Source organism: Dunckerocampus dactyliophorus, chromosome 18 (genome assembly GCF_027744805.1).
Source record: "Dunckerocampus dactyliophorus isolate RoL2022-P2 chromosome 18, RoL_Ddac_1.1, whole genome shotgun sequence".
Taxonomy (NCBI): domain Eukaryota; kingdom Metazoa; phylum Chordata; class Actinopteri; order Syngnathiformes; family Syngnathidae; genus Dunckerocampus; species Dunckerocampus dactyliophorus.
In genome coordinates, this window is record NC_072836.1 from 18,377,777 (window position 1) to 18,387,304 (window position 9,528).

Sequence of the window (9,528 nt, forward strand, 5' to 3'; positions counted from 1 at the left end):
ATGTCTATGCTCAGTTTCGTATTGGGCAGGATAGGTTTGGCCTGCATTTAGAGGTGAAAACAACATGAAAACCAGAGAGCTGTCTGTGGGTGGAAAACAGCGCTGGTCGCTAGGTGTCGGTAAGTACCGTAATGTTCGGTGAGACACACCAGACTTGATCGCCGGAACAACAGGCTTTTATTGCAGGTTTGAATTATCTCACAACAATCCCTAAGACAGGCTACTGTTGCCGCCGTAACCCACACCAAGCTAAAACTCAACTCTGAAGTCCTGATGTCGCTTCCTGTCCGTCCCTTCATTCATCTCCCCTAGCACTTGAATACGTTTACAAGTACGAGTCCTATTTATGTCTTAAATGGCTTATTTCCTCTTATTATGTCTGCTATATTAGGTAATACGAATATAAAGGTGACTGTAGGGGTGTTATTTAATGTCTAGAGGGCTCTCATAATGTTAAAAACAGGTTTTCTATGCTAACTGTGAAACTATTCTATTTCTAAATGAGAAATCCTACTTTCTGGAAATTCACTTATCACACTAAGGTCTGGAACTAATTAACCGCAATAAACGAGGGATTACTGTCCTGTATATACTGTATTTATTTCCTCCCACCTTTCGACTGGCTGCATCTTTCAGCTGAGATTCCACTTCTACTCTGAATGCCTCTCACTCCTTCATTGCTCATTTAGTCACGTTTCCTCCTGTTTTTCCATGTTTTTAATCTTACTCGCTCACTCTTATCTCGAGGGCTCATCCAAACTTCGTCACGCGGTAAGAGCTGAGCCCCGAGCAGCGTGTTGCTGTTGTTGGGCCACGAGGTGCCTGGTGAGCTCCCAGATCCTGCAGCTGGAGGCGCGCCCTCAGCAGGTTTTTGTTTTTGTTGGAAATTGGACAGCCTTCTTGAAAAGTTGGGGAAGTTGGAGTGGAGCACAGAATAACAGTCAATTGGTGCATTTTGGTAATCAATTCTCTTAACAGGAGTCATATATATACTGTAGTTAATGTCATTGCATGGAACGTGTGAAGACGTTCTCTCAAAAAGACAAAGAAAACCATGTAAAATGTGTGGCCGGTATCATTTATTGATTTCTTCACGTTACAATTAAAGACCCACAGTGGTAATTGGACACAGTCTTGGTCGGTGTCCTCCAAATGTCCTCTACTCGCATTGCAAGGCATCCTTCACCTGAAATGATCAGAAGAACTCCACTGCAGGCAACATACATCCGCTTTTAAGTGACGTTTATGGGGATGTGATTTGCTTTCTCTTGCTTTGATGCTAGTTTCAGGTCTGGCCACGGCTAACAAACCCAAAGCGGCCAGCAGCTTGCTGGCGTAGCTTAGCGCTAAGGCTAGAGACAGTACTTCAGATAAAATACTGATTTTATTGGCTTTTATGGCTCGGTTATGAGATCCTATTGCACCAAGCCAAGAAATAGTCTTGCATAAAATGCCCTGTAAAACCCCGGCAGAGGTTTCATCTTTTAATTGGGGAGCTGTGTTGTATCAAACTGAGAAAGAAATTGTCTAACAAGTTAACTTTGTGGACTGAAGCCTAACATTGACTGATTTGACCTGATAATACAATATCTCACATTTCAACTTCCTCAGCAAGCAAAAAACTCACTTTCTTTTTTGCGACTTGACTGCTTTTTTTTCCTCACAAGTTAACATTGTACTATTTCTTTCCGCGTGCTGTCCCGATACCTGATGATACCACTGAAATTCAAACGGTGCAAAGACGTTTTTGCTTATTTCTCATCAAATTTTATTTAAAAAAACTGCAACTTGATGGCTTTTTTTCCCCTCACAAGTTAACACTTTACTGTTTCTTTTCCATGTGGTCCCTGTACTTAATGATACCACCGAAACTCGAACGGCGCAAAGAAAAAACGTAGTCTGTGTGCATTGTAACTGGTTTCTTGCTCTGCACATGCGCCACCACTCCACCAACATCAGTTATGTAGCTTTTGTGTAATCCTGCCACCAAACAAACGGCGATCAAAACAATACCTCTCGCCCTCGCACTTTCACGCTCGGTGGAGGTGAAAATGACCTCAGTTGTTTGTCAGCTCTGTTTCTTTACCATCATTTGTTTCCTGTCACGCTCACCCCGCCATTGCATCGCATCCTCAATAACACCTCCGGTGAAACAATTACTTCCTGATACTTAACACCGTCCAGCACAAGTTGTCACTGTTCTCTCGCACGGAATGAGTCAGCGTTAACTAAGCGCACGTGTGCAGACAAAATGGCAGGTGTGAGGATGGACACGGAGAGGGATAATCGAAGATTAAGACCAGGCAGCCCACAGATCACAACACGGTCTCGCAGCGAGAGAACAGAGGGAGGCATGGCCGTAAAGAAACGGGGCAGATGGAGTGAGAGGACATCAGCAAAGTGTGAGATGTGTGTGGTGGTAAAGGACAGAAAGTGAAAGCGATGTGTTGAGGAGAAAGGGTTAAAGAAGAGAGGAGAGAGAAACGGTTGCCCCGACAACAGCAGCAAGCCTTTTCTTTATCTGTCCATCTTGTGCACTTCACACATAAAGATATCGTGCACATTTATCCCTTTCTCCTTTTCCCCATTAATCATGTCAAATTATAAGCATGGGTTTTGATAGAGTATAGGATTTGAATATGTGTGTATATGTACAGTGGTGTGGAAAAGTGTTTACCCCCTTCCTGACTTCTTTTTTTTTGCATTTTTTGTCACGCTTAAATGTTTCAGATCATCAAACAAATTGAAATATTAGTCAGTGACATCACAACAGAACACAAAATGCAGTTTTTTTCATGAATTTGTATTATTATTAAGGGAAAAACCTACATGGCCCTGTGTGAAAACCTAATAGCTGCTTGGGCCACCCTTAGCAGCAACAACTGCAGTCAAGCGTTTGCGATAACTTGCAATGAGTCTCTTACAGCGCTGGGGAGGAATTCTGGCCCACTCGTCTTTGCAGAATTGTTGTCATTCAGCCACATTGGAGGGTTTTCCTTTTTAAGGTCATGCCACAGCATCTCAATAGGATTCAGGTCAGGCCGTTGACGAGGCCACTCCAAAGTCTTCATTTTGTTTGTCTTCAGCCGTTCAGAGGTGGACTTGCTGGTGTGTTTTGGATCATTGTCCTGCTGCAGAACTTTCAGCTTGAGGTCACCAACTGATGACCGGACATTCTCTCCAGGATTTTTTTGGTAGACAGCAGAATTCATGGTTCCATTTATCACAGCAAATCTTCCGGGTCCTGAAGGAGCAAAGGAGCCCCAGACCATCAAACTACCACCACCATCTTTTACTGTTGGTATGATGTTCTTTTTCTGAAATGCGGTGCTACTTTTAGGCCAAGTGTAATGGGACACACACCTTCCAAAAAGTTCAACTTTGGTCTCGTCAGACCACAAAGTATTTTCCCAAAGGTCTTAGGGATCATCAAGATGCTTTCTGGCAAAGTTGAGACGAGCCTTAATGTTCTTTTTGTTCAGGATTGGTTTTGGTCTTGGAACTGTGCCGTGCAGGCCGTTTTTGCTTAGTGTCATGTAGTCCTGATGGTGCAGTCATGAACACTGACCTTAACTGAGGCAAGTGAGGCCTGCAGTTCTTTGGATGTTGTTGGGGGTCTTTTGTGACCTCGTGGATGTGTCGTTGCTGCACTCTTGGGGCCACTCCTGGGAAGGCTCACCATTGTTCCATGTTTTGCTATTTGTGGATACTGGCTCTCACTGTGGTTCGCTGGAGTCCCAAAGCTTTAGAAATAACTTTATAACCTTTTCCAGACTAATAGAGCTCAATTAATCTCAGTTAACTTATGTTTTAACGGGGCGGGGGGGGCAGGCAATCACTTTTTCACACCACGGTATATACTGTATGCAGTATATACGTGTGTCGTGAGCTGCTTTCAGCTTCCACTCCTGTTGTGCATCCACCAGACGTTGATGGCTGCTCAGTGTTCCTGACTAAATCCTGTCACGCGTGTATCACTGTTACGTATCCCCACATGACACCCACCACAGGGGGAGAGGGAGGAGATCCAGTATCTAAGGTCAGTGCTGCATCACATGAGGACTGTGTGAAAAAGCTTGTGTGCTGGAGCTGAGTGTGTGTGTGTGTGTGTGTGCGTGTGCGTGTGTGTGTGTGTGTGTAGGTGTGAGTGAATGTAGGCATGAGCTGTAGGAATACACAGAAGGACTACCTGCTTGGAGCTACAAGTATAGTCGCTTCTGTACCTTAAACAAGACAAACTAGTTTAAAAAGGTTACCACTCTTTTCCACGGCACAATCTATATAACCCGCCTGATTTGAATTATGATTTCAATATGTCCCTTACAGCCTTGGCTTCATAAATTATGCCTCCCGCCTCACCCAGCGCCATCCACTTCTAAAACAGCCCCTTTAATGGCTACCTGGCACTCATCTTTTCAGGTTTGCTGCATTGGATGCTGGTACCTCACCAGCCTCTCCTCCTCCTCCTCTGACTCTTTCACACTCTCCCACCCTCCCTCCATTCCTCCCGGTATCCGTAGTGATTGGAGGCAGGGTTCTGTGGTTGCTAGGATACGACGACAGTGTGGCAGCCTGCCTTGGTGTGACGAGAAAGTCGAGAGAGACACGAGGAGAGAGCTCCCCCTGCTGGTCAAAATGATCACTGAACTAGTTCAACGCAGCATCGGGGACATGCTCACGTGCAGTGGAGAAAATTAGGAGAGCGCTCCCCCTGCTGGTCAGTTCTCATTTTGTGTGAAACGTGTGTCTGTGCCCAATACAGTATTCCGTTTTTTGTTTATCAACAGATTTGGTTAATGCTACCTTCACCGTGTTTTGTCCCACAGTCCAAAACATGCACGTTAGCTTAATTTAATTCTTTGATTAAGACTACTGGAATAACTGAAAAACGCCCCAAGACAGCTCAGGCTGAAATAGTGACAGGTTAATTTAACTAGTAACTATAACTAGTGACTTTTTTAAGGTAATTTGCCCAACAGTGGTTATATCAGTCTAAGCATGTGCTCAAACTGCTTGTTAGTTAGTAGTGGTGTGCATATCGATACTGAAATGTCAATACTTCCGATACCAGCACTTGATGCCCAAAATCGATTCTCAAAGCAGAATATTGATACTTTTGATACGTCATTTGAGGTAATGTTTGTCTCAAAGGATGACCGATCGTGAATGGAGCCGTGTGTGAATTGTACATAAAGTTTTTATTCCCCTTAGTAGTTCTTGATAATTAATTATTTTAACTGTTTTATTATTTTTCCTTTGTTATTGTTTATAATACAATTTTCACATATTTTATATGAGTGTGTCCTCTTTTTTTAGCTTGGCTATATTGTAAACCACTAAATTACTTACATAAATTAAGAATTGATTCAAGTAATAAATGAATTTAATGTCTTGTGTTCTTTATGCCATGATATGAAATACACACGTTTTTGGTAAATGAATTTGCACAAAGTATATCAGATATCGGATCAGTATCGCCGATACCAGCCTGAATTTTACTCAGTATCGGATCGGAAACGAAATCAGCGGTATCGCACGTCACTATTAGTTGGATGACCATGACTCCACGTGGTCGTCAAGGAAACTGCATATCACATCTGCTGGATGGCAAGCTATTTGGTCCTCTCGTGAGGTGATGAGCAGCACACCGGAAGGTTTCACGATTCCGACACCACTAAAATAAAACATTTTCTGTAAATTGAATACATATTTCTCTCATACTGGAGATGCAAATTGCTGTAATCTTAGAAATGAAAAGAAAAAAAATTTGACCATTGTGGCATAGTGGCAGGGAAAAAAATGTGGACTACACAAAATCTAGAAACTACCGAGTCATAAAGGTTTTCATTGGTGTTCCTATAATGAATAGAATAAAACATATTTTAAAACATGCATACTCAAACAAGTTGGAAGTAGACTGGATCCTTGCACATTTGCAGTATTTTTGGTACAAAAAATATGTACTCGCCAACAATTTTTTTCCCCACAGGTAAAATGTACAGCTCAGATGTAGCACTATTTTACATGTTTATGCTTTTACACTTCACTGATGATGTTTTCTCCTCAGGCGTTGAGATTTCGTGCTTTGTTCGGCTGTCCTTGAACACACCATGGTTGCTTGCTGTGACGCGAAAGTTTGTTTGGCTACGGAACTAGCTTCGAAAGTCGATCCGGCCTCGAAACTTGCGAGGTGAGCACAACTTAATATATTATCATAAGTCGCAGTGGTGAGTGCCTACAGTATATACAGCTGAATCTAATTTAGTCATTACAGCAGTCACTTTTATTGCAAATGTTGATGCAAAATTGGAGGAAAACGTCAAGCAAGCAGGAGGGATTGAAGGGAGGGAGCGAGCCGTGGGTTAAAAATAGACATTTTTATGGGTGTATCAATTGCTCACGGATTTTAGTTAGTGGTCCCGGGATGGAAACCCCTGTGGAAAGCAAGGATCTACTAAAATCACTCACTGTTCACTTTTACATTTCTGTGGACACTGTGGCTGTGGAACTGTAAATAATGTGTCCCAGGATCATCATATGGAAACCCTTCCAATATCTGAAATACCATTTCATTGTTCTTAACTGTGGAAATGTGACTTAACCGCTGTAGGGATGGTGTACATTACGTTTTCTTTTGTTGTTACTTCTTGTTGACTTGGTCATATTGTGCTGAGCAGCCTGGACAGAGGTTGCATGTACTACCGGTTCAAGGTGCAGTCCGCTTTCACTCGCCGTCAGTTAGGCTAGGCTCCAGCTCCATGTGACCCTGAGGGGGATAAGCATCCTTTCGACCCTCACTATCTGCTGACGTCTTCAGCAACATCCCGCATGGCGGTTCCATCTCCACGTTTCTGTGTGACGTATATTCCCCCAAAATTTGGGTTGAAATCCAAATTGTACATCCTGTTTGGCTTTGGAGTTTCTGTAATTCAGAATGTACTGTCTCATTCTTACCGGTTGGCTTGTAGTATGAAACAGTTTAATGATTCTTCTAAACAAGCACTAATGCATTGGCCTTGGTATGTTATCATTTAGAGCAGGGGTGTCCAAACTATTTCCACGAAGGGCCGCATACAAAAAAATCAAAAGATGCAGGGGCCGCGTTCACATTATTTTTTTTTTAAACCAAACCAAAGAAAATATTTTATATATACATATAAAACATATGTATTCATTTTATCAGTGACAAAGCGTATTATTATTATTATTATTATTATTATTATTATTATTATTATTATTATTATTATTATTATTATTATGGACTATTTCTCCTTACATTACTTTTTGGCTGGATTTTTTTTTTTTTTACAAATACTAACGTTCTGCATATACATTTTTTTCTCATACTAATATGACTTATTCTCATAATATTTTGACTTTATTATCATAACGTTATAGCATTTACCCAACCTAATTTTCCTAAAATTTCTAATTAATTCTTTGTTGGGTTTTTTTGTATTACAACTTTTTTTAAATTACTGCATTTTTTCCCCCATTTTGCTGTTTTTAAAAAAAAAAAAAAAAATTATTGCTTAATCGTATTTTTAGAATGTGTCGAGGGCCAATAAAAAAGCAGTCGTGGGCCATGAATGGCCCCCGGGCTGCACTTTGGACGCCCCTGATTTAGAGAATGACAAAAAACAGCACGTGTAACAAATGTAAACCCATTTTTACTGCTAGTAGATATTGTCGTATTATTTTCTGAATGTTTTAAAACCCCGGCTTTAATGGTTATGCCCACAAAAAAGCATGCATGTGGAAGCAAATTGCAAAAAAATAGGCTTATGCAACTGGAGGAGAGAGAAAGGGAGCAGGCAGTGTTGTGTCTGTGAGTAGAAGAGAACTGGATTGCTTATATATGCTGTAAAAAAAAAAGTGTCTTCCATTGTATGAACACCCCAAACTAGTTGCATTCTCCTCTGTGTGCTTTGAAGCTGCTTCGTAGATTCTTTTTTTGTGACCTTGTCTGTGATGGAACGACTGCGTGTATCCCAGCAGGCATTCCTGTTGATTGGATAGGCCTGGCTGGCTGACTTACCGGCTCGGCGTATCAATGCACGGTGCATCTCGACTCCCAGCTCTTTCCCTTTCGGCTGGGTCGCACGGCAAGCAGACGAGCTCGTGTTGCACTCAATCTTTGGTTGAAGAATTCTACCTGTAGCCCCGTGTATGCGCTTTAAATTGCACTTGTGCAGCGAACGCAGACGCAGGGAGCACTAAAACGATCCACAGTTAAAGCGCTGTGATGCAGTTGCTATGGCAACCATGATAGAAATAGACGTGTGTCTGCGAGGGAATGAAATGCATTGAAGTGTTGTTAAGAAGAGACCATTCATTCTTGATTGACAGGTTAAGTGACTGACTGAAGGTTAATTGTTTTAATGTGTTTGTGCATTCCGTGTTTAATTGTCGTGTGTGTGTGTGCATGCAGATTGTGTCTTCCATGGCGCAGTGTGTTGCCCTAAGATGAGGGAGGCATGGGGGCACAGTGATTGTGAGCGGGTCTGAAGCCCCACTGGCTCTGTGAGAGAACAGATATGCTTGGACAGAGACGACTTGTTACTTTAAATGGGGAAAAAATGCTGTTTGTGGCATTGCGGCTGTGGTCATAATGGTGTTTTCAGAGATTTTATTATTTAAATTCATCAATTAAAGCATTTTGAATATTATTTTTAAAGAAATGCAAGTGTCTCTCTGTGAATGTTTTGAACTCCTGTTTCATTTCCCGTGTCTTCTATATAGCAGACTAATGCTTGAGACTGACTCCACAGTGGTGATGAGAAACTCAATTCCTTTTACTGACTTGAGATTTTATGAGTCATTCACTGAAGTGAGTCGGGTACTCGATTCATTTCATGCACAGAAACTCGCACATACACACACCGATTCCCAACCTCCCCGGCGAATCAGGTTCTCAAGTCACTCGATTCGAGCATCATAGGGCGCATGAGCAGAAAGTCACACATGCATACGCAGCAAGTAACAAGTACAGGGAGTCTGTGCAACTCGAGTCTTCATTAAGCACACATGAGTCAGCGAAACCAAGTCTTCGTAGAGCACCTGAATTTGTCAAACTCGAGTCTTCGTCAACCCTTGAGTCAGTGAAATTTGAATTTTCATCCAACGTCCATGGGTCAGTGAAACTTGAGTCTTCGTTGAGTACGTGGAAGTCAGTGACACTCGAATCTTCGATGAGTATGCGTGAGTCAGTGAAACTCCCTTCTTTGTCAAATATCTGTGTACCAGTGTAACTCGAGCCTTTGTCGAGTACCCTCAAGTCAATGAAACTCAAGCCTTCATCGAGCACCCGTGAGTCAGTGAAACTCAAGTCCTCATCCTGCACTTGTGAGTCAGTGAAACACAAGGTTTCATCGAATATCCGTGAATCAGTGCAACTTCAGTCTTCATCCAGCACCCGTGAGTCAGTGAAATATGAAACCTCGTCAAACATGTGCGAGCCAATGAAACTTGAGTCCTCTCTGAGCACACATGAGTCAGTGACAGTGCAGTCTTCAATGAGTATCCATG